Consider the following 24029-nt stretch of genomic DNA (forward strand, 5'->3'; position numbering starts at 1 on the left):
AAATACAAAATTATCATGCAGCCAGGGAAATTAAGAATCTTTCACCTAAAAAATTGATGTGAGAACCAATCCATCCTGTTGTAGCTGATATAGGAAACTACTAAATATATAGCCTTCTTCACCCCCAACCTGACATAAAAGTAGGAGATTACTCTCAATTTATACAGGTAGTCCCTGGGTTAGGGACATCTGACATACAGACCCCTCCTAGATACAAACAGGGTTTGCAGAAGAAATCTTTTGCTAAACACAGCTGAGGTTGTGGGTCAGCTCTTTCTGCAGGCTCTTGAAACTTTTTAATGACCAGTACAAACTCTGCAGTTGTTTCTTTTTGCATATCAAAGCATAGCTTGCTCCCAAAGTTAATGAATATCTAGACTCCAAAATTTTTTTTTTGTGATTAACACAGTAACTGACACCATGCTGCCTAATAATATGTTGAGACAATCAACTGTCCTAATTGCATTTAATAAAATATTGTACCTGTTCCGACTTACATACAAATTCAACTTATAAAACAAATGTACAGCTCCTATCTTGTATGTAACCCGGGGACCACCTGTATATGTAAACAGCAGTCCCTCAGTTTACAAACTGCTGATTTGGTGCATCAGATCTGAAATATCTTTCCAGTTCAAGTACAATCAGGAAGTTCTAAATGAACACATGATGGTGTTGGTCTGGGGTGTTGCCAAAACCTAAAGCAAATAAGGGCTCCCTCTTTAAGCTGGAAACCCTTTAGTTTTAATGGAGCTATAGCAGGGATATAATTTTAAAGATTTTCTCTTAGTGGAAAGTTTACTTATCAAGAGAGTCAATGTGTATAATTTTTTTTTAACTGTATTGAGCTTTTTTGGTCAAGCTTGACCATTTCGGTGAAGTTTTATCTTGTCTTTTTATTTCTGTACTTATTGAATATTTGGATTCCAGGTTTTCTATCGTCTCTCTTGACTATAAACCATTTGCTGTGACTCCTAATTTATTTTTCAGTATTTGGTTTCATACACTGTACAGTATTTACTTTTAACAAATATTTTACAAAGAAACTTTTAATCCATCCTCCATAATGTTATGAAGTACATTGCTACATTGGAAAAAGTATTCAAGAGAGCCTGCAGTTTTCACATTTTAATAACAGATGCTGAGATGCTTTAGCTGAGATATTTATCTAATTTAACATTACTTCTGTGCAAATACCACTACCTCTTAATGTTTGCTTGGAAAGATGTTTTTGTTTTAATTATAAAGGACAGAATATGAATAAGTTTGCAATAAAGACATCATGTGGATTTATCATAAGCGTTGAATTTGTCATACCCCTTTTCTATAGACAATATCATCCCATTCAGGGTGTAATTATAGTTGGTTGAGAGCAAAGTTGTACCTAGACTGATAGGGTCGAAATGACAGGAGAATGGAAAGTGAATTTTGTTTTGTCATAAAGTTTCTTTAGGGTTTTTTTAATCAAACTTTGCCATGCTGCAAAAATCTGTATACATCGATGTAATGCATAAATAGTAGTTGGTTTACCAGCAAAAAGATTTATTTTACAAAAATTTAGCCATGTTTTGCAGGAAAAAAGACCTAATTTTTCTCTGCTGCTTTTAAGTAACCATAACATTGTCTTCTAGGCTATAATTAAACAGTAAAAAAAGAAGCGCTAGACCATCCTTTCCCAATTTTTTTTACCCCAAAGTAACCCTAAATAAATGAGGTATTGGGGAACTCCTGGTAAAGCCAATTATTTGGCATTGTGTGGGAAAAATACCCCTTTTATTGGTGGCCAGCAGACAAACAGATAATCTCTCCATCATTCAGTTGTCTCTTCTTATCAAAATTCATTGTTTCCATTTATGTACTCCAATACACTTGACTGGCTCTGTATCTAAAAAGCTGCATTCATTTGTATATTTATATCCGCCTGAAGTTCAACTAAAAGTTGGTAGTATTTTCTAGTGTTGTTTAGACTGAAATGCCTCTGGCAGCCCTTACTTATATGGGGTAATAACACCATGCTCCTATTACATTTTGGGTAGAATAAAGTGTTTATTTCTCTTTCACAGTTACATGTGTGCTAAGTAATTTGCAGTTTGAATTTCAGGTGTTCTCATTAGGTCTATTGAAAAAGAAGGAGCTAACATTTTATTGGCCATTAGCAGCCTGAGGTCTAAATGGAGCTGTCAAAGTTGTTGATTTTTTGTATGGTTTCTGATTTTACAACAAAGTCTTATTGTGATTAGTTTAAACTATGTTTCTTTTATATTGCTGTTTTAAATACAGATTTACCAATCAGATTGTTCCTTTTTATTTTTTGAACCTGCCGTAGCAAACTAAAACATTCAATTTTTTTCCTTGTAATTGACCTTACCAGCTTTTACTGATTTTTATGTGGATATTTAAGCCCTTTACTTGACATTTAAGTTCTTCCAATCCTGAAGACATGCTTCCAATAATCCCCTACATTCTACAAAATGGAATTAGATTCTCAGTGTAGCTGTTACATTTGTTGACAATAGATCCTAGTATAAAAACATAGACTGAGCTTTGTGTTATGAACTCGTTCACCCTGCAGGAAGAGACAATAGTGTAGTTTACAACATCATAAATTGGAGGTCATGAGATTGTAATAAATATTTAATTGATCAAGATTGACTTTAGTATAACATACATAAATTTATTGGACTGCTATAAAGCTTAATTCCACTCAAATTACAAAAAAAAAACAAAAGAAAAAAACCTTTGCATGTCCTCTTTGCCTCAGCCTCAAAATTTCCATATCTAATTGTTTAATATAGAAGAGATATAGTAGAAAATATCACATACGTTAAATTATGGCCTAACAGGCTTCCCCATCTAGATTTCAGCATTGATGACCAGTCCCACAAAGTCACCAGTATTCTCCAGTTTTGCACCTGGCCCATTCAATTACAATCATCACTTACATAGCAGGACCAGCATCCACTGGAACTAAATGTATCTTACCTATCCTATATAATGTGACTCCGCTCATCTTGGCCAGACAGCACAGGACCTAGGGCTCAACAGCAACATATCTAATTCCAAAAACACATCAATGTTTGTTGATTGGACAGTGATAGGAGCCACAGTGCAATGATGAGTTATCACTGACAACTCTGCTCTCCTCTCCTGTCAGCATTTTATTACACTTGAATAGAGCTTGAATGATTTCCAGTGCTAACCCTCCCTCCCATATCTGATCTGAGAGCTGAAGTACAGACCAATATAAGAGTTGTATTCAATGTTTACCAAGATCTTGTATTGATGATGAAAGAGTTGGACTGCTGCATAAAGTCGTCCCCAGCACACCCCAAAGATTTCCTGTGGGTTAAAGTCTGGACTCTGTGGTGGCCAAACCATAGATGAAAATGTTACATAGTTACATAGTACATAGTAAGTTAGGTTGAAAAAGGACGTAGGTCCATCAAGTTCAACCACTAGGGAAATAAAGATATCCTAGATATAAAACCCTATAAGACATAGTTGGTCCAGAGGAAAGCAATTCTTCTCACTCATCCAGGCTTCCAACTCCCCTATCTTGTTTGCTAGACTTCTAACATTGGTGAACAGGATCTTTAAACCATTGCTGCTTTTACCATCATTGTTTGCAAAATCATTTTGTTTTTTAGTACCATTAATACTGCACAATCCAATGTTTGTAACATGGGAAGCTCCTTACAATTATCCATAACCCTTACCCCAACTATCCCCAATCTACTAGTGTCTGACCCCTGACTAACCTTTCTGCCACCTTATTTGACTGTCCCGCCCCCCTCTGTCCTAGTTTAAATATCCCTCCATCATTCCCCTAAATCTTTCCCCTAGTACAGCAGACCCCCTTTCATTTAGGGGCAAACCATCTCTGGCATACAGGTTGTACCCCAATGAAAAGTCAGCCCAGAGCTCTATGAACCCAAACCCTTCCCTTCTACACCAGGACTTAAGCCATGCGTTTAGCTGGCCAAGCTCCGTCTGCCTTTCCTGTGTTGTGCATGGCACAGGCAATATTCCAGAGAACATAGCCTTGGAGGTCCTTTTCTCCAACTTGAAACCTAGTTCCCTAAACTGATTTTTTAAGGATCCTCCATCTTCCATCTATATTGTCATGCCACATGCCTGCTCCCTGAACTACACTTTCACAATTTGAGCTCAATAAATTCTGACATTGTCAGCTTGGAACATGCCCATGCCATTGGAATGCCAGGCAGCATATAACCTTATTATCTTTTCAGCTTTAATCAATATTAACACAATGTAAAAACTGTATTTTTTTGTCAGGTGTGTTCTTAGTATTCTTAATATAATACTTTTAGCAATGGACCCATGGATATTAGACACAAGGCCTGTCATATCAGTAACTTTGACTATAGTAAACATAAAAGAAGTATACAGTTACAGATGATCTCTACTGACAGATGTCTTAGGACATCAGAGTCAGGTGATACAATAATAAATGTAATCTAATTCCCCACTGCCAACCTGCCATGGCTGGGAGATAAGATGAAACTCCATGTCACTGCAGGGTACAAGCCATTAGCAGTGTGTTCTGTTACATCCACTGCCTCCATTGACTTTCTTGTGGCAGTTGTCTAAAATAAAAGCTGCTGATAGACAGCTAATGTATAAAATTGTGCAATATGGATGATACATACAGGATCTAGTCAGCTTAGTACTGGATATTTGGGTTTATGTATAAGCTGATACAGTAAATTACAGAAACAGTCATACAGTTTATGGCAGTACAATAAGATTGTGCAGAATGATGGATAGGTTTTAGCTCTCTTGTCGTGCAGCTGAGGGGTCCTGGGTTCAGTTTCTACCAGGTAAATTATGTGTATATGCTCCTGGCTTCCTTTAAATGCCCCACTTTCTGTGCACAAACTAAAAAAAGACACATGTACAGTATGTAATTTTCTTTCTGACAATGCTAGTGTCGTGTATGTGGGTTAAAATGGTGCTATATATTATGTGTGTAATCAGTATAAAAGAAAAAAAAATGCACCAAACTATGAATTTCCAAGGAATTCCTTTTTTTTTACTTAATATTACAAATGTATATATAATCAACAACTTATGGAAAACTAGCATTAAAGTGCACCTGGCAGTACAATGCTCCTACCCCTTAAAAATTACTAGGTCATATTGTTTTCAGAAGGAAAGAAAAAGATTACATGTTATTTTTTTGCCTACTCTTGTGTTCAGCATCCCTGGGGATGACATCATTGGGCCTGATTTATTAAAGCTCTCCAAGGCTGGAGAGGATACACTTTCATCAGTGAACTAAGTCATCCAGCAAACCTGGAATGAATTTCTTGAAAGTCATTTGCTATTTGCTAGCAAATGTTTTGAATCCTGGACCAGATCCATTGCAGGTTTTCTGTATCACCCAGCTTCACTGTTGAAAGTGTATTCTCTCCAGCCTTGGAGAGCTTTGATAATTCCGGTCTATTGTCTTTCTATGGTAAAGCCTGGGGAATGATGTATTCCAAAGTTTACAAGATGACACTCCACTTATTTGCAAGAACATCTTCTCATGAAATTGGTATGCTCTTGGCTGTTCACAATCTCATTAGAAAGAGCTTACCATCACCCTTGCTGCACATGCAGGAATATGAGTGGATACCAGGGAAGGGATTTTTTTCTTTACAGGTACCTTTTGGACATAGTATGAGCTTGAGGCTTTTACAGGGGAACAAAGAACTAAAATATAAACAAATAGCATTGTACAGTAAAGGCTGCTTTATCAAGACAATTATTAGGAACTCTAGGAATTGTGTTTCTGCAGCATTTGTGGTAGATATATTATGATAATTACACCTATCCCCTTTCACCTTTCACAAGGTTTCCCACAGCACAATCATGAACCCTCTTGTTTTTCATTTTTTTCTGCTTGTTTTCTCTATACATTCCTTGCAGTCTTCCAGAGAGTACTAAAGTTAAAAATTATTAAACGCAGGGACTGCATCTGTGAAGTGTGACTGCCTTTTACAATACTTCCTAATATTTTATTCCACTTCATCTCCATTTTTTTAATTTGCATTGCTTTGTACAAGTGCCAGACTTAACCAAAAGAGTTCCAGGCTGTATTAATATTATTATTACTATTATTAATAATATTAAACAGAATTTATATAGCGCCATCATATTACGCAACACTGTACAATAAATAGGGATGTATTAAGGGATTAACTATAGTTTAGCATTTTAAAGTTGCAAGCAGGCAGGATTTTTATTGCAGAAGGGACAGGTTATGTCTTTTCTGCAATGAAGCACGCTTACGTGCCTGCTCACAACCTTCTTGTCCAAATACACTGAGCTGTATATGCACAGGTCAATGCAGGATGCCCGGATATGCTGGGACTGAATGGCCAATCAAGATAGCTGACAATCTGACACTTGGATGGGAAGTGGAGGAAGATGGCAAGGACATGTGAGTGTAAAAAAACATTGTGATCAGCCAGGTAAGTTTACTATATTGCAGAAGAGGCATCGGCTGACCCTTCTGCAATAAAGACCTGGCTAGTCACATTTTTTTTTACAGTCACCTGTCCTTACTTATTTTACCTTCATTTAAAAATAAACCTTTTTACAGACAAAGCCATTGTGTTTACAGAATAAATGTTACATTTCTGTTTGATGCAGCAATGAAAAAACAAGAATATTCTATAAAAAAAACATGATTATAAGCTTGTTTAAAATGTGCCAGAATTCTACACTATGGCAAAACTATAAAAGCAACACATGTTCTCTGGAAGAGTTGTGCTGGGTGCAGTTGGCAGGGCTTATTGCTGCTAAAGGTTGTATTGTTGTGGTCTCCAGCAAAGTCATTTCAGTACAGCCAGAACAAACGCCTGGTAATATGAATCTGCCCAGGTTACCTGAAAAATAAATGTTTAACCTAACAAGATAAGCCAAAATATGCAAAGCTTTAAAAGTAGATATAAAATGCTAACATAATAATTAATACATGTTACAATGCAAGCACTGTGAATACCTGAATTTAACCTGGAATTAGCGTTGCAAAGTCTACTATACAGTACAGCTCATAGATGATGAGCCAGTTAGTTATACTGCAATGAAGAGCTTGATGATTGGAGGAGTGACAGAAGGATGCAATAATAAGTTTCCTCCTTCCCATTTTTTGTCCAGTTACAGATAGAGGGTAAGAGAGGAAACCAGTAAAAAAAGCAAAAACTGTAATGATCATACTCCCTCCCTGCCAGGCAGGACTATATTGTTGGGAAAAGTCACAAGTCTGGATGGGCAAAAAACAAATCCTTTGATGTATGAAACAGTTCATTTTATCCACGTAAATAGCTGTTTGACTTTAACATATCACTGGTTTGATCTTTTTATTGGTGTTACAAACAAAGCATCACAACAAAGATATTTAATAATAAAACAAAGCATTGAAGCTTTCTGCTCAAACATAACATTCTTTGATCTTTTGCAAATTTAAATTCCAATTTTGATTTGGCTGTAAAATGGCTCCCCCAGAAAACCTAATAAAATCCAAAAAGTAGCTCTAGCTGCTATGCTTGCCCCTTCAATAGTGTTTCCCCTGCATAGTAACTAACACACCCAATCCTCTGGGTTGAATGACACCCAGACTCAATCAATGCACGTCTTGTGAGCCCTTGGAGTGAAGGCAACCTCTGCATGTGCCAAAAAGATTAATTCTCGTTGAACTGATCTTATTATCCTTCTTTAAAAAAATGTTATTTTATCCAGCTCTGTTCTGGAGGAAGTGATTGCAATGTATTTTAGTATTAGTAGGGGGTTAAACTTTTCTTTATTAAGTCAAAAACTAGAAATAATAAAAAAAGCGTAGATATATATTCACCTCTCTGTATATTGTATGTTCTTGCTTGTGTGGGTTTTCTTCTGGTATTTTTGTTTCTTAACCCAAGCCAAAAACATAATGGTAGGGCAAAAGCTAGAGCCAAACCAATTTACCTTCCAACTGTTCCTGGTTTGGGGGGAAAGTCTCTGCTTTAAGATATAAGCCCATGTTTAGTTTTGGGTGACTGACCTCCTGTGTGATAAGGATAAGTTTTATGAGCAATGCTTTTTTAGCTGTAAGAAGGTATTCTTTCCATGTACCAGCTTTGTAGGGTGTATTCACCAACAATGGGCAAATTCCCATGGTATGGAATTTCTCCCATACCTGAAAATGATTGAAATGCTTCCCCAAGGGTAAAATGTTAGGAAAGGCTCATCTTACCAATCATTTAGCAGTTTTTCATTATCTTTTTATTATGGGGGAATAACATTCACCTCTGCTATAACTACTATATCCATAACTCTCATGTACATTATTGTGGTGGGCAGTAAGAATGCTTCTTACATTGCTGGCCAGGGGAAGAATGTTACCCCTACATATAGCAAAAAAGATCATTGGTATCTATGAAACTGATCCCAGTTACAAACTGCTCATTGCTAAGGAACTCTTAGCAATCTCAACCTGGTTGACAAACACTGATTTATTGTGTATTTGTTTTTTGACAAAAATGGGGTCATGGTAAGGCTGTGCCCATTTTTGGATGCTTTCCGCTAAAACAAGTATTTCTAGCCCATCTGCTTAAGTTAGGGGTTATCCATTTACATGTATACTCTGTAACTGTAAACATTGTTGGATCTAGGCGATTTCCCAGATCCCCTGGGAAAACCATGTGCAATTAAAAAAAAGCAATTTACATATGCTTAAAAGTAAGTGACACAATCACTCAATAAAAAAATCAGATTATAGCACTTAACATACATTAATAGATTTATTTCTTTTTGTACCTTTTAGCAAATTTGTAACATGCTTTTCCCTATATAGCATCCAGTTGTATTTTTGGTGATATGGCATACTCTCCAGCCAGACATCCACTGTTCAGCAGTCTTTTTTTATTGATGACCATTACTAGAGTTCCCCAGATTTACAAATAAAAAAACCCATGTGTTGCTTTGTGCAGTGGTGCTGTATGAGCAGGGTGTAGTTCCAGCTGCCGCCAGCAGGGGCGCATGTGCCTTAGTTTTGGCGCAGCAGCAGCAGCACATTAAAGTTCCAAGCTGTGTTGGAGGAAATCAGGGCTCTGTGTCTGCTGGTGTCGGCATGCCGGAGATCGGAGAGGACGGACCGGGGAGATAACGGGGAGGACGGATCGGGGAGATAACGGGGAGGACGGATCGGGGATATAACGGAGATCCCCGGATCTGCATGCACCGCCCGGGTCACCATTGCATCGGGGGAGAAGAGCCGGGATTATGAGAGCTCAGCCTGGATTCCCATATCGCAGATGATTCGCTCTGTGTCTGGATGTCGTACCCAGGATCTCCCCTATACAAGGGCCAGTGTGTGGGATGCTGCTCGGGGTGCCTGCTCACACACAGCACACATTCATCCCGACGAATCAGGAACATTCACATTGCAGACATCCAGTGCTGCAAAATGACCTGGTAAATACTTTGCTGCTCACATTGACAGGTGTCACCCGGGGGCCATGGGGAGAGGATGGGGACAGGGCGATCCCCCCCTTAACTTTCAGCACTCTGCTTATGGGGGAGCATTGTGTCCTGGAACTGATCCTGGAAGGCAGGCATAGTCTGTCCATCATGGGGATCATGCCAAAAAAGAGAACTCAAGGCTCCTGATATCTAATAGATTGATAGGGATCACATCTACAAAGCCATAATGTTCTTTGGACTGGCAGTCCAGAAATGCATGCAGGGTCTGTCCATCATAGGGATCATGCCAAAAAAGAGAACCCTCTACTATGCACTCAGGGTTCCTGACATATATAGATGGAGGACACATCTACTAATCCAGAATGATTTTGGGACTGGCAGTGCAAGGGTTGAAGGCATTCAGGGTCTGTCTACATATACTTGTCAGGAATATGGATTATGCAAAGATTTCCAAATAGAGTGATGGATATTTTGTATCACTTTAGGTGTATGTGTCTCTCTATGATTCCTAGCTAGCATATCCTAAAATCTGTAATCTAGCAGTGAAAGGGTTAAAGGCATGTAGGATCTGTCTCTATATACTTGTCAGTACTAGGAATCATGCAAGAAGGAGGGAAGGTTCTTCTATGTGTGTGTGTGTATATATGTTATGTGGCATATCCTAAAATTTATAATGTTCTTAAGACTGTCATTGAAAGGGTTAAAAACATGCAGGATCTCCATATACTTGTCAGTAATATGGATCATGCAGAGAGCACCATGTATCTATCTCTCTCTATATATATATAAATATATAATAAGTGGCATTTCATGAAATCCCTAATGTTCTTGGGACTGGCAGTACAAGGGTTAAACTCATGCAAGGTCTGTCTCTGTCAGTAGATCACGCAGACAGAACTGTGTACTACAGGGTGAAGGTTCTTCTGTATCTTTTGAGATATATGCATATATAAACCAAATGTGGTATACCTTGAAATACATCATTTTCCCAAGGCTGGCCGTGAAATGGTTAAAGGCATGCAGTGCCTGTCTCCATATACTTGTAAGTAGTAGGGATCATTTTGAGACCATGTAATGCAGGGTATAGGTATATATGTAGATAAATGAAATTATATATAGAGAGGATGCTTTTGGGGCTGGCAAGGGTTAATAGCAGACTCTTATGATCAGCACCCTGATCCATTAGAAATATTTTCATCTCTGTAACCTGATGACATGATTGCCTTTTTAGGGTTTCCTTTACAACCTGCACATAGCTTCGATGGACCTTTTGGCCCAATTTTGGTTTTCCTAGGCAAACATTGCATTAGTATTAGCCTCTTGGGGCATTTGAGATTTGCTGATGCCTATATCCCCTGTAAAAGATAATAAAAAGAAAAAACACAAACATGACTTCTCATCCCATATTTGCAAGCAGTTGGTTTCATTTTTGCATTGTTCCCTATTGCACTGCTCAGGTTTAAAGCTGCATGCTTTTGGGAAGAGAGAGGGATGGGGAGGATTATTCAGACTTTTAAAATAACCCCTTCCCCCCAAAAAAAAGAGGTTAATCAGCTTTTTCTTTTATGGAGAATTTGAGAATACACATATTTAACAGCTTAGATTTTTGCTCCTGGAAGGACTTATTTGGAAATGCTCCCTATTGTTTATTGCAGTGAATGGGTTTATATATTAAAAGACACATCAGTAATCAGGCACAGTGAAGGAAATGTGTTGATATTAAAACTAATTAGAAATCTTTTTTTTTTTGACTGATTTTTATGCCTCATGAAAAAGCAGAGCATGAAAAGAGCTATTTTTAGTGAAATTCCCAGCCACAGATGTGTTTTAGAAGCAGAACAGAGCTTTGTTTGAATGATATTTAGCTGTATGCATTGGGACCCTGGACGTAATGACCAGACTATAATTCCAATCAAATCTTCAGTGTCAATTAGATCCTTTCATAGTCATATAGATAAACATATATTTGTTCTAGATTAAATGATGGAAAAATGAAACAATTTGTGCAGATTTATACTAGTGATGTGGCTGAAAATGTCATTTTTATGTAATTGTGTCCTTACAAATGCCTTGCTTATACATTATACATTTATTTTTGAACAACCAGCAACAGTTACCCCAGCTGTTTAAAAAAATATGATTTCAGTGTGCTCATTATTTCTATGAGCTTGTTTCTAAATCCATGCAGACAGTCATTTATTAAATACTTCATGTGCTCCTATGCTGAAACCCCATTGTTGAAGTCGAGACGTAGAAATGAATCTGGGGCATTACGTCTGTGCTTGGCTATATACAGTAAATAAAATGATGGGGAGGTGTGCTGAAACGGGGGGAACTTTTCATTATTTTTTTTTTTTTTTTTGCTGTCCGTAGTACGTCCTTAAAAATTCATTGGCATTATCTCTTCCTGTCTGCAGAGGATGACTTAAATATAACATATTTCTTACAGCTGAACTCCAGCAACCTCCTGTCATCCAGATTACATTCTTACGGTTCATTTTTAATGCCCTTTACATGCTCATTATCTGGATATATCTGAAGCTGGGTGTCTGCCTTGCTAAATGTTAAGATCAATAAACAATAAAAACTCCAAAAGAGAGGATAGGCGATTGTGTGCGTTTCTTTTCCTCCTTGGGCAGGCGATGTCCGTCTTGGGTTTGTTAGCATGAGCTCACATGCAGCATCTTGGAGTGAGACTTCTAGGTGATTAGAGGTCCAGTGCTGGTAATTGCATTTTGAAGCACACGTTGTACATGTGATGAAATAATAAAGCCCATCCATCAACTCTGCCAGGGTGCAGTGTCATGTCCATAAAACATTGGCGAGGCACCCTTTGAAGCGATTTATTTGGCGGTTTATCTTTCATGGAACAGGCCTGTATAGCTTCTCTAGTCATCCCAGTAAGTGCTATGCTGTATTTATGGAGCTGGCCAATGGTGTTTTATTGGTGGACCCAGAGAAATATGAAGGTTGCATTGAGGCCCTTTTATGCTTCTGTTGTAATGGTTTATGTGTTTTGTGATTTTAGTGTAGTTATTAAAGCATAAATATACTTTATTGTGTCCTTATCTAATTAGATCTGTTTTTCTGGCCATATTGTTACAGAGAAATATCTTTAAAGTTTGGGATCATATAAAGGATATTGCAAACAGGACAGGCCTTGAGTCTAATGTCTAGCATTACATATGGATAGCTGTCATGTAAATAGAGTGTAATAAAAGTGTAAAAATATATTGAAGTGCTCATATTTGCAAGTGTTCTTGACTTCCATATGAGCTGTCATGAGATAAGTGGCCCCTGCAAGCAATGTACTCGTTGGATTTGTTTACTATGTGGTTCTTCTATATGGTGAATCACTGTCAACCCTTATTCATGCTTGGGTGATCACTAGACATACATACTATACTTTCTGACAATTGCATTTACCAAAGACAACAATTCTTTCTCTGCTGGACATATATACATGGTGCACTTTTAGTTATTTATTGCTTTGGGGGTACAAGTAGTGAATAAATTACAGAAACATACATCTTTTGCTTGTGATTGTGTGTTGAAAACCAATGCAGGCCTGCAGCCTAAGTAGAACACTGATATGTCAGGTTAAACTGGTCAAACGACACATTATGGCATACAACTATGTTATTTGTGTAGTCATTAAGGAAAGCCATTCATTTTCTTCTGGAAGACTTATCGGTTTCTTGTATTCTGTTTCAGATAATGTTGAATTATGATTGTACCCATACATTGGTTCTTCTTCATTGGGTCTCCTGGTTATTACTGTGGCCTAACAGAGAAAAAGCCCAGTTTATACAAACCAAGGATTAAGAATCTTGGCACCCCAAGATGTAGCTATATACAGTCTTAAAATGTACTCTATGGTTCAAAGTACTAAAACAGACAATCTTTATTCACTAGCAGGAACTACTAGTAACCCATATGCCTTTAGCTATTGATTATTTTGGGATTAAAAACTCTCCTGGAACAAGACAATGAGTCCTAACTCAATCTTAATAAACGCTAACCAGAGTTTGCATGCGGTAGCTTCAGTATTGAGTTGGTGTTATCATACTGATGACAGAACTGGATTTTGGTTGTCTAGGTATCATAAATAAATATCTTTTCATAACCACTATCACTGTATTAGGCTTTTCTATATTGTTTCCAGTCTTGCTTGCCCTTTTTTATGTATTGTTTTCTAACAACCCGCCAATTAATATCAGTCTGTGTTTTCATTATACTAGTGTTGGCTGTCATCTGTCCAGTCCCTATTCTCTTTTTTAATACTATGTAATCAATCAGCTGCTTCCCAATTGCTTATTATTATACCTCTGAAATGACCCATGAGAGTTTATATCCAAAGTCGAAAACCCTATGTAGAAGCTGACCAGGACGTTTCCTACTTTAGTGATCACCCAACCCTTCCGCAGCCCAGTTGTTTGAATTCCAGTTAGCATATTTTCTTATTTAGTGGAGTAACAGGTTTGTTGGTGATTTTGGCAACATAAGATTAGACATTGTTGGTGACCTATGATAAAATGTACAGTCAGATATTTTAAGCACAATATTGTATTTCTTTTTAGTTTTCAGAGAAAATAAACCCTGGTTTTACAGCATTTTTTTTCTTCAAATGGTTTAGCATGCACATTTAGATAGGTGGAAGAAAAGGAAGTAATACTATACATGAAGTAGCTCTAAAAGGCAGCCAATAATTCGTGCTTAGTGCTAGTTAATTTGATTGGATTTTAAAATTGGATTTTTAAGTTTTAATTGGTTGGTAAAAATTGCTGCATGTTGTACATTATCTTTGCCCTACTGTATTGTATACACCTCTATGTGTACCACTGATTAGAACTATTATTCTCAACCAGGGTTATATTGAACCCTGGGATTCCTCCAGAGATCTCCTGGGATTATTTGAGCTGTGGTTGACTGTTCTATCATTTCATGGGGTCTTCACAGTTTGGCAAAGCCATAAGCCTGACACTCATAATCTTTATAGCTGTCTACAGTTTGGCCACCACTGAAAGAAGGACATTTCATATTGACCATCATTGTAACAGGCATTTTCCCAAAGGCCCCCAAGTAAATATTTTAGCAAGGGTTCCCTAGGATCTAAATATTATTTGGTATGTCCCTTTGGAGTAAAAAGTTAGATAAAGGCTTAGTTAGAAGATTCATGTTACAGCTGGTATGTTGCCATAAAACACTTTTGCTTGTCTAAATTATTAGCATTGATTCAATTTGTGTACCTAAATTCATCAGGAGTAGATTCTCTTGACTTAGCTGAATAGAACTTGTCTTCCATAAAAACTCTGTTTGTCCTCAACCTTGTTAGTTTAGTAGACAGTTGCTATAAACGTTTTAGTGAATGCTATTATAAACTATTTATTTACTTCTTTTATTAGGCATTTATAACTCATGGATTGTCCTTGCTTATACAGTATTTAGTTAAATATCTGGTTTAAAATTTGCAGTGTGCTTAGTTTTAATGTGGATCTCAAAATCAAAATAAAAATTGCATTGTTCTGTAATTTTTAATAATAAGACTTTGTTTAACTCTTCCTCATGTGATTCTTATTATGTTACAGAGCAGGAGAGAAGCTGCTAATTGCTAAGTAAACAAACTAGGAAGACTCTACCTAACATAACACTTGTCAGCTAGCAACAAAGTGATTTTTAGTCACTTTTACAACTAATTTAACTCTATAAACTATATATTTATTGTATGATGTAATAGAGGTAATTGTGCTTTTTTAATGCACATGGCACAAGGCAAATAGGATAACTCCAAGCCAATATGAGGTTGGATACAATTTTTAATTGTATGTTTTGCCAGACAATTGAATTTGAAAAATAACAGGTATTGAGTTTATGAATACGTATTGTCCATGTTACCATACTGGGTAGGTAAAATAATGAGCCGGCAAGTTGTAAAAATAAAACGCAGAATATAGGAAAATATTTTTAGATTTACTTATCTGATAGCAGGTTCTGGAAGGCTGCCAGTCTGTTAGTGCAAACAATCAGTAGGTGTTTTCTAAACTGTTAGAAATGTACTTCAATCGACAGAGGATCTTTAAATTTAAGAAAGTTCACATTAAAATCAGTTGAGATGAGTTTAGAAGAATTACTGTTTGTTAAAGGATATGGAAATTCCATAGCCTTGTTAAAGGTGGTCTTTTGGTCCCAGTTCCCAATTTTATCTAACCATGTGCAGGGGTAAAAAAGATTTATTTTCTTGTCATGATTGGGTTTCACTTATTAGTGAATCACACAAAGAACCTGAATGTTGTTTATTGAATTACTTCATTAAAATCAAATATTTACATGAGTATTGTTGATATTTTCACTGCTGTGGCAGTTATTTTGCATTCATAAGAGCTACATAAAAGAACAACTTTTTTGTTTTCTTGTGTTCTCATCATCATATACTAATAAGGTGACTGTTATGGCTTAAGCAAGGGTCATGCTGGATCCATAATATTTCCGATATGTTTATAGCAATTTTAGATATGGACACAATTTATGTGAATGTATCGTGTAAACTAGTTATATGTACATTCCCTGAGCTAAGTGAATAGTCTTCTAGTCCATGAGTTCTGTAAACAACAGATTTTCCATTAAAAAGTACTCAAAGCACTTTTTTGTCTTGCTCATAACGATCATAATGTTTGCAGAAAACCATTATACCATCTTTTCAGAAATATTTTTAACATGGATTTTTTATATATTACCCGGTAAGTTAAACTCATGTTTCTTTGGGACTTTTTCTTCTTCTTATCAAATGTAGTAAAGCCAAAGCTGATCTATTGTTCCTTGCACCAACATTTCTTGAGATCTTGGGGCAGAAGACAATTGTTTGGCCCTGATTTCTCCAACATCTAAAAGGGTAAATGCCACATTACAGGAGCTAAAAAAATTTAGATATATTTTTAAGACTTCTCTTAGAGGTTTTAAAACTTGCATTGCAATTCAGTGTTCATGTTAAGTTTTAGATGTTTTTGTGTTGTGTTTAGAATGAAGGTGAAAGTGTTTAGGGTTATTTTTAATGTTAAAGGATAAGGTGCAGTTATCAGTTTGCCCCCACATTTAGTTAATAAATGTGCCATAGCACAGCCCACTGCAAGCCTGACTCCAATCTACTTAGTGGTGTGCTACTGTGCAGGCCATCAGATCTACTTCCACTTAAGGTCCCATAAAAAACAATAGGAGCTGGATTTGCTTTTGAACCAAAAGTAGACTTGGCAAATTGCCCAATAGGATTCCCTTTGAAGGATCAGAACTGAAAATGTAGACTATGTCAGTAAGTATATCAACGTCAGTGGGACATTCCAGATAAGAAGTACTATTCATGTTATTATAGGTGGGTACAATGGATAACTGTACTTCGTTTGTAACTACAGGTATTCTTTTAAAATAAATGTTAGAGATATGTGATAGATAAGAGAGTTTAGTTTTAGCTTGAGGTTAACTATTGAGGACATCTTAGAGTCTATGGATGTTTGGTGATAGGTAATTCTTAATATGTTTTTGGTGCCCGATGCCAAAAAAACGATATGGGCCAAATCCTTCTGGAAGGAAATGCATATTTTGTGCCGTGCACATTGCTATTCATGCACCAGTGAATGTAGATAAGACTAAAGCAAGGGGTGGTGCCGGGATAAGTGTACACACTGGCTCAGGGCATTTGTATCATAACACCTACTGTTTATTAATTTTGCTAGCAGGGCAGGAAGATACATGGAAGGAATATTAAAAAGAAAAGCAGAGCCTTTCCAGAAAGCAGGCTGACATTGAATGAGAATTTTCATATTTAAAATAGACTTAAAATTAAATGTTAGCAGTCTGACTGGGATGGTTAAATCAAGTTTAATTGCAGGGCTGGCATACCTTTTCTGGTTAAAAGGCCATCCCCAGGGCAGCTAACCTGGTCACATGACCGGTGCTACCAAAATTAAACTCTGGCCTTCATCAAAGATCATCTATTGCAGAAAGCTAATAGACTTTAAAAATATGTGTATTTTAACTGAAATATAACCTCAGATCATACCAGAGAAAGATGTTTACATTTAGTCTTAGGAAAATGTTTTACAAACAATACAAAAATATTTTGACTGTTCATTGCCAACCATTTGAATATTTTTCAACCTCATTGTATTGAAGTATTGTGAAGCTTTTTTTGATCCTGGTAGTTAGTTGGGTCATGATACATTTGTACCATGTCTGGGTTTATTGAAGCAAGTTGGTCTAAAAATAAAGAGAATATTGTTAAGGCTTAAACTAAGTGGCAATGTTGTTCATACCAACCAATTAATTGGTTTCTGGTCAGTGCTGAAAAGATGACAACTGGAGTTTAGCTTTTTCAGTGGGTTGCTATGTTCACATTGCCCTCACTCTTTAAATATGTAACCTACAGAGAAACCTACCTGTAGTGATGTGCCAGCTTTATTCTCCTAGGGGATATCAGTATTATTCCTAATATTATTTATTGAAATAAATTATTAATAAATAAATGAATAAAATACCTTGAAGGAAAGTTCCTATGGAGACCTGCACAGAAAGTTTCTGACCTTGTAGTGGGGTGGAGGGGGGAGGGGGTTTGAAGTGACCACAGCTATAGCACCATGCAAGAATGGCAGTTTTGTTTGTTGACTGACTTTTTTACAGCACTATTAATTATTATATATATGTATGCTTGAAGAATGCCAATCAACATGTTCCAAGCCATGTCCTATTGTACTGATAATGTATAAAATATTGAATATGAAAACAGAACCAGCATTCATAATAAATGATGTAGTGGAGGGGCATCAATGCAGACCAAACATTTTTGAATAAATGCTTCTCCTTAATATTAAAATATTAATATAAATATTTAAACAAATATTTGTAAAATACTGTATATGTATTCTCACATTAGCCATTTGAAAAAATAATCTGTACGGTTAGGTGTAACAGACCATTTTTCAAATAAAAACAAAAGTAATACACCGTACTGAACAGTGAAAAAAGATAAACACATTGAACAGCATGGTTTGGCAAAAATCTTCACTATTTGCAATTCATCAACCACCATATGCAGCTTTTTGTGTGTAATAATAGCCTGACACCCACAATAAAATGCAAAATAGTAATATGAACAAACAAGAATTCATTTAACATACTTACAATAACAAGACATGTTTAAATGTAAAATCAAGACTTTTTGTTTTTTGTTTGAGTAGATTAGGAAAGGGTTACAGTCATTGGCTTTCATGTTTTCTTTGTCCTTGTTAGTCAGATTCATAATTTATATTTGACCCATTAACTTGGGTCACCCAGAGTGAAGGTAAAGGAAAATCCAAAATTTTGAGACGCCACCATGAATGGAAATAATTCTAATTGGATCCCTTCCAGTGGTTTCCATGACAACTGTCTGAGCCTTTTTCCTTTTTAAGAGACATTTTTTTTTACTTCCTATTATGTTTATGTAACAAAAAGTACAGAAAGATCTGTTTTGATTTTTTATATACTTTAATATATGATATAAAAGAGCAGTTTAACATATATAGCATAGTTAGTTCTAGTTCTTTCCACATTTTTAGTTTCTCCCACTTTTCCCATACTCCAAATGAGAATTATTATGTTTTCTTCAGTAATGGTTTTCACTTAATGTACAAAATTTAAATTTGTTAAGTGCCTGGTTTGGACGTATGAATGATTGCTCTTATTTCATCCACATGGTTTAGGCTTTCGGATACCTCTGTGACCTTCTTGACAGTCATTACATTTTGGCAAATGGCACTCTCTAGGCTCGGTTGTGCCATAAACTTCCCATTATGGATTTTCCAGTATTGAGATTTTTTCTTAACATTTTCAATTTATTTTTCAATTCATTTTCAAGTTCTAGGATAGGTTATTGCCTATTGATTCAAAAGGTTATCCTTGACTTGACTTGTTGTGATCGCTTCTTGTCCTTATTGTTGCTATTTTGTTACTTTTGATGTCTTCTCTGATAAACTCAGTGACCTTCCATAAACAGGTGTCCTTACTGTGGGATAATGGAACACTTACTTGTATACTTGCAGACCCCATGTATTGTCGTTGTTATGACTTCTAGAAACCTTTTTACAGTTTTCCGGTACAATTTTTTTGTAGATTATATAGATTTTATTTAACTTTTTGGAACTGCTTGTGCCAACAGACATTATGCAATGTTTCATCTATAAGGACTAACTAAAGTAACTAACTAAAACTTATCCCAGATAAAAACTCTATATTCATAGCTGATCCAAAAAAAAACTGGTTCAATTTGCTCAACAGGGGCAAAGCTTCTTGTCCTTTGCTTTAATCAATGCCAGCTGCATAAAGAATGGCAGTGCTGGGACAGTTGAGGATTTTTTTGTGAGAGGAGCCAATCAGTGCTTTTCCATGACCACTTGTGGTTGAGTTACTAGGAGTCAGGGTAAGAACTGTAGTAATCTTATTAGCACATTATCAATCCACCAGTGATAAGTACAGTATATGCACTAGTTTGAGGTCTGGGTGGAATATCATAAAAAAAATGTATTGTATTTGTAAATGTATTGTATTTCAAACATATTGCTGCCACACAATTCATTGGCCCCCTTTGGTAGTGGTGCCAATAAGCATATGCCTAGGATGACTTTTGATAAATACAACTCTAGCTGTAAATAGTAATAAGGTGGAATGCAACAAAAAAATATTATACCAGATGGCCCCAAGACACTAATGTCAAAGCTTTGTTACAAAGTTTGTCTATTTTCTCCTCTGTGTGTCATTTTGTTCAGCTGAAGAGCATCTGCTTTCTAAATATGATGGAAGGATTTCCTCCTCGTTATAAAGCCCTGATGTGATCTATGAACACATAATATTAAGCTGTATATACAATGTGCTTACAAACACAGTAAATTCTGTTTAGCCTTTATTTGTGGAAACATCACACTAGGAGTAGGGATCTTAGTAGGATCAGGACATTGAGCGGTGGTTGCCAAGGGATAATTTGCTCATCTTAATTACACTGAAAAAGTTGTTATATTTTATCTTTTTATTCAGTTCTGAGACCTTGAAAAGCCAGCATAATCGCAAATTGTCACTGAAAGCACATTTATTGCAGCATTGTGCAAACAGTTTTTCAGATGAATATGCTATTGTGCTCCTAAAGTGTTTGCACTTCAGCAAATTTTCTTTTATGTTGAAGGGCAATTATGAGCAAAATGTAATTCTGCTATTGAAGAAGCAGCTTGCTGCACAAATAATGTAAATGGATGTGTTCCTACATACGGAGAAACAATGCTTTAGAGATGAGAGGGAGAAACATTAATGTTCATGCTAAGTTCACACAGAAACAAAACAAAATGCCATAAACTTATTTATAATAGTTACAAATATATAAAAAATGTACTCTTATGTGGAAGCATTTAATGGGTCCTGTGGGTGGCAGGTCACTTTGTATGATTGAAGGTTACATTTTTACTGAGTATTAAGCCACTTAAGAGAAGCAATTCAGGTGAATGTTTATCAAGCCATTTTGCACGAGGCAGATCCGAAAGTTGTAATTGAAACATCCACCAAAAGGGAATGCCCAATAAACAGCCCAGGTCTAAGGCTGAAAGGCATATTAAACCCAAGTACTCTTAGCTGGTATCCCCACTGCCATTAAAACACCATCTGCATGTTTGGAGTTTGCAGGTTCTCCCCATGTCTACTTGGGTTTCCTCCGGGTACTCCGTTTTCCTCCCACATCCCAAAAACATGCAGTAAGTTTATTGGCTTTCCCCCCAAAAAAATTGACTTTAGACTACATTGATGACATATGACTATGGTAGGGACATTAGATTGTGAGCTCCTTTTTAGGGACAGTTAGTGACACAACTATGGACTTTTTACAGCGCTGCGTAATATGATGGTGCAATATAAATACTGTGTAATAATAATAACTGATGTAAGTGGAAGCAAGAGTGACCAATCAATGATGTCAGTAGGAGAACAAGTGTCCCTTTGTTGGTGTCATTGATGTCAGTGGGGAATAGTGTCCCAAGGGCTAGTAAACCAAGCAAAAGGCTGCAGCTTTAGGGAAGATTGATTCAGCAGCTGAGTGGACCTTCTAGAGCAGTGTTTCTCAACCAGTGTTCTGTAAAATCCTAGGGGCAGGGGTTGCTAGGAGTTTCTTGAGCAATCAGGAGTTTGTGCCTCTCGGGTCGGTTTTACTGACACCAGTCATCTTTTTGGCTATCTGTAAGGGTCACATTTTTCCCACTGGCCAATTTTGGACTCATTCTTCCCACTGAACACCAACCTAATATATTCTGAGCTGTGCGTATAGTAATTGTAGCAGGGGCTTCCTGAAGACCTGAAAGTTATTTCAAGGGGTTCCCCATGTTGAAAAGGTTGAGTGTACCTGGCAGTTTACTATTTTCCAGTGGTCTTGCTCATTTTTCCTTTCTCCACATCTGCACTTACAATATAAAACTTTTATTCTTTTTGCATATTTTTAATGCATCCATGTAAAAATCTGACTGTTTAGAAAAAACAAACGCAGAAAAGCATTTACTTTCAGACAGATGTACAATTGTTTTAACTGACCGGTATATCATTATTTTATACTCTATTTGCATTTTTATATTTTATCTAGTATTATATTTTACTAAGGCAATACATTATCTTTGTAAAAGCATGATGTTAAAATATGTCATACTATAGTGTATCTAATTTCTTGAAATGTAGAAGCTCCTGCATGTGGGTATTATGCAAATCTGCAGACATCTTATCATGCTATAGGTATTGCATTCAAATAATCAGCTGTAATAATAGCTGTTGAAGTTGCATGGGTTAAGATTAAACATCCAATCACATACCCTGATGTTTATGGATATAAGCAATATAACCTCTGGGTGACACTGTGTGGTTAGGCTTCCTTATCTGTAATATACAGTCAGTCGAATAATGCCCACAAGTTGCCACTGGAGCAATGTAATGCTGAAATGTTCATGACAGTCTCCTCATTTAGAATAAAAACACAGCTATCTTTTATAAGTGATGTCAGAATATAGGAATGATGAAAGTGAAGTGCCCAGACATTGACTGATTACTGATATCCATGGAATTCCATTGCACACTTTGAGTTTGAACATGGGTAAAGCTGGTAGTAAAACTATAGAAAGGAAAACTTTATTTAAATCATCTTGGCTTTTTCTGTTGCAAGAATCTATATCACTATGATTATAAAATATTTTGCTTAGCCTGTCCCTTATTTAAACATCATTGTGTTACAGTTAAAGTGTATCAATTGGCAAAACTGAAGGAGGCTTGAGTGGTAATCCAAGATTTTTGAATTGTCGCCAGAACAAAAAATAAGGAAAAGTATTTCAATAGCAAACCTGTTTTGGAGACAATTGTTAAAGATGGAAAATCTATTTGGGGTCTTTGGGACAAGAAATTAAGAAAAATGTACCAAAAATGTAAACTGACTGGGGTATTATTACTTTTGTTTAAACTTAGTGCACACAAACTCATAACAACCCCTTTAGCTTTTTAAAATATAAAAGTAATGTTGGGTATATAAAAGCTCAATCAGTTCAGATCAATAAAAGAAAGCTTTGTTGAGTAACTAGATAGCAAAAATGTCAGGTTTTTAGTCACCCATATTACCTCTACAATGAAGCTCAGAACCTGGAGATACAGTTTAAAACAAGGTCATGGCTATAATAGTTCTTACCTCTTTTAATGCTTTGACATTTAGTAAATGCCAGTGGCAGGAAAAGATTAATGCTCGACCTGTGATCCACTTAACTTCACCTTTGCATGACTTGCTTTGCATGAGCACTGCTCCTTCTTTGTCAAATTACCTGCTATATTCACCTGCAGATTACCACTTACAGCTATGGGAGCTCCTTCAATTATGCTGTGCTCAGATGGGGTGACCATAATAACCTAGAGTAAGACTAGCTGAGTTAATGTCACCACCATGACATGATGGTAACTAAAAAGCTATAAACATATGCTAGACAATTGTCATGTAGGAAGAACACTTGTGAATTTCTTGGGTGAAAATAGTAGCATAGTAGCATCTGTAGTGGTCCCCAATGTCATTTAGGGATCCACCAAGGTGGATAACTAAACAACTGACTAGGGATGACTGGTGCCATTCTTTTTGGAGGAGGACGCAGTGGGTGCTTTCTATTTGTGTTCCCCTTTTTCTCTACATGGTATCATAGTAATAGTATGTGGAGACATTTTTGTATCTTTTCACCATACTACTAAAAATGTTTTTTATTGTTGTCACTCAATTCAAGGTTTTTCTCTTATTTACTTCACTTCAGCGATTAAAGGTGAAGTTACAGACAGCAATAAATCCTTATTGAACGTAAAACCTTTCCTAACGCTAAAACATTTTGACTATACTTCTATTAAAAAAAAGTAACTATGCAATAAACATTCTTCACATTTTTACCAATGTCATGTATTGTAAACTGAAATTTGGTTAAATCCCATAGATTTGTAATTTTATATACAAAGTGATGCCAGTGTGTTACAATAGGATGTAAGTTTAGTTTTTG

At 36.3% G+C, this 24029-nt stretch overlaps 1 protein-coding gene across 3 annotated transcripts in view; it reads left to right on the plus strand.

The window, feature by feature from the left end:
• The window catches only part of NLGN1 (neuroligin 1), a 410133-nt gene that overhangs the window by 109934 nt on the left and 276170 nt on the right, over nucleotides 1–24029 (plus strand). For 2 of the 3 annotated variants that reach the window (XM_072408122.1, XM_072408125.1), the window contains exon 1: nucleotides 9147–9462. The exons of the other annotated variant lie outside the window; for it this stretch is intronic. The gene's annotated coding sequence lies outside the window, so the exon portion shown is untranslated. Of the gene's footprint in view, nucleotides 1–9146; nucleotides 9463–24029 lie in introns of those variants that run through there. 3 annotated transcript variants of the gene reach the window in all.

Source organism: Pyxicephalus adspersus, chromosome 4 (assembly GCF_032062135.1).
Source record: "Pyxicephalus adspersus chromosome 4, UCB_Pads_2.0, whole genome shotgun sequence".
Taxonomy (NCBI): domain Eukaryota; kingdom Metazoa; phylum Chordata; class Amphibia; order Anura; family Pyxicephalidae; genus Pyxicephalus; species Pyxicephalus adspersus.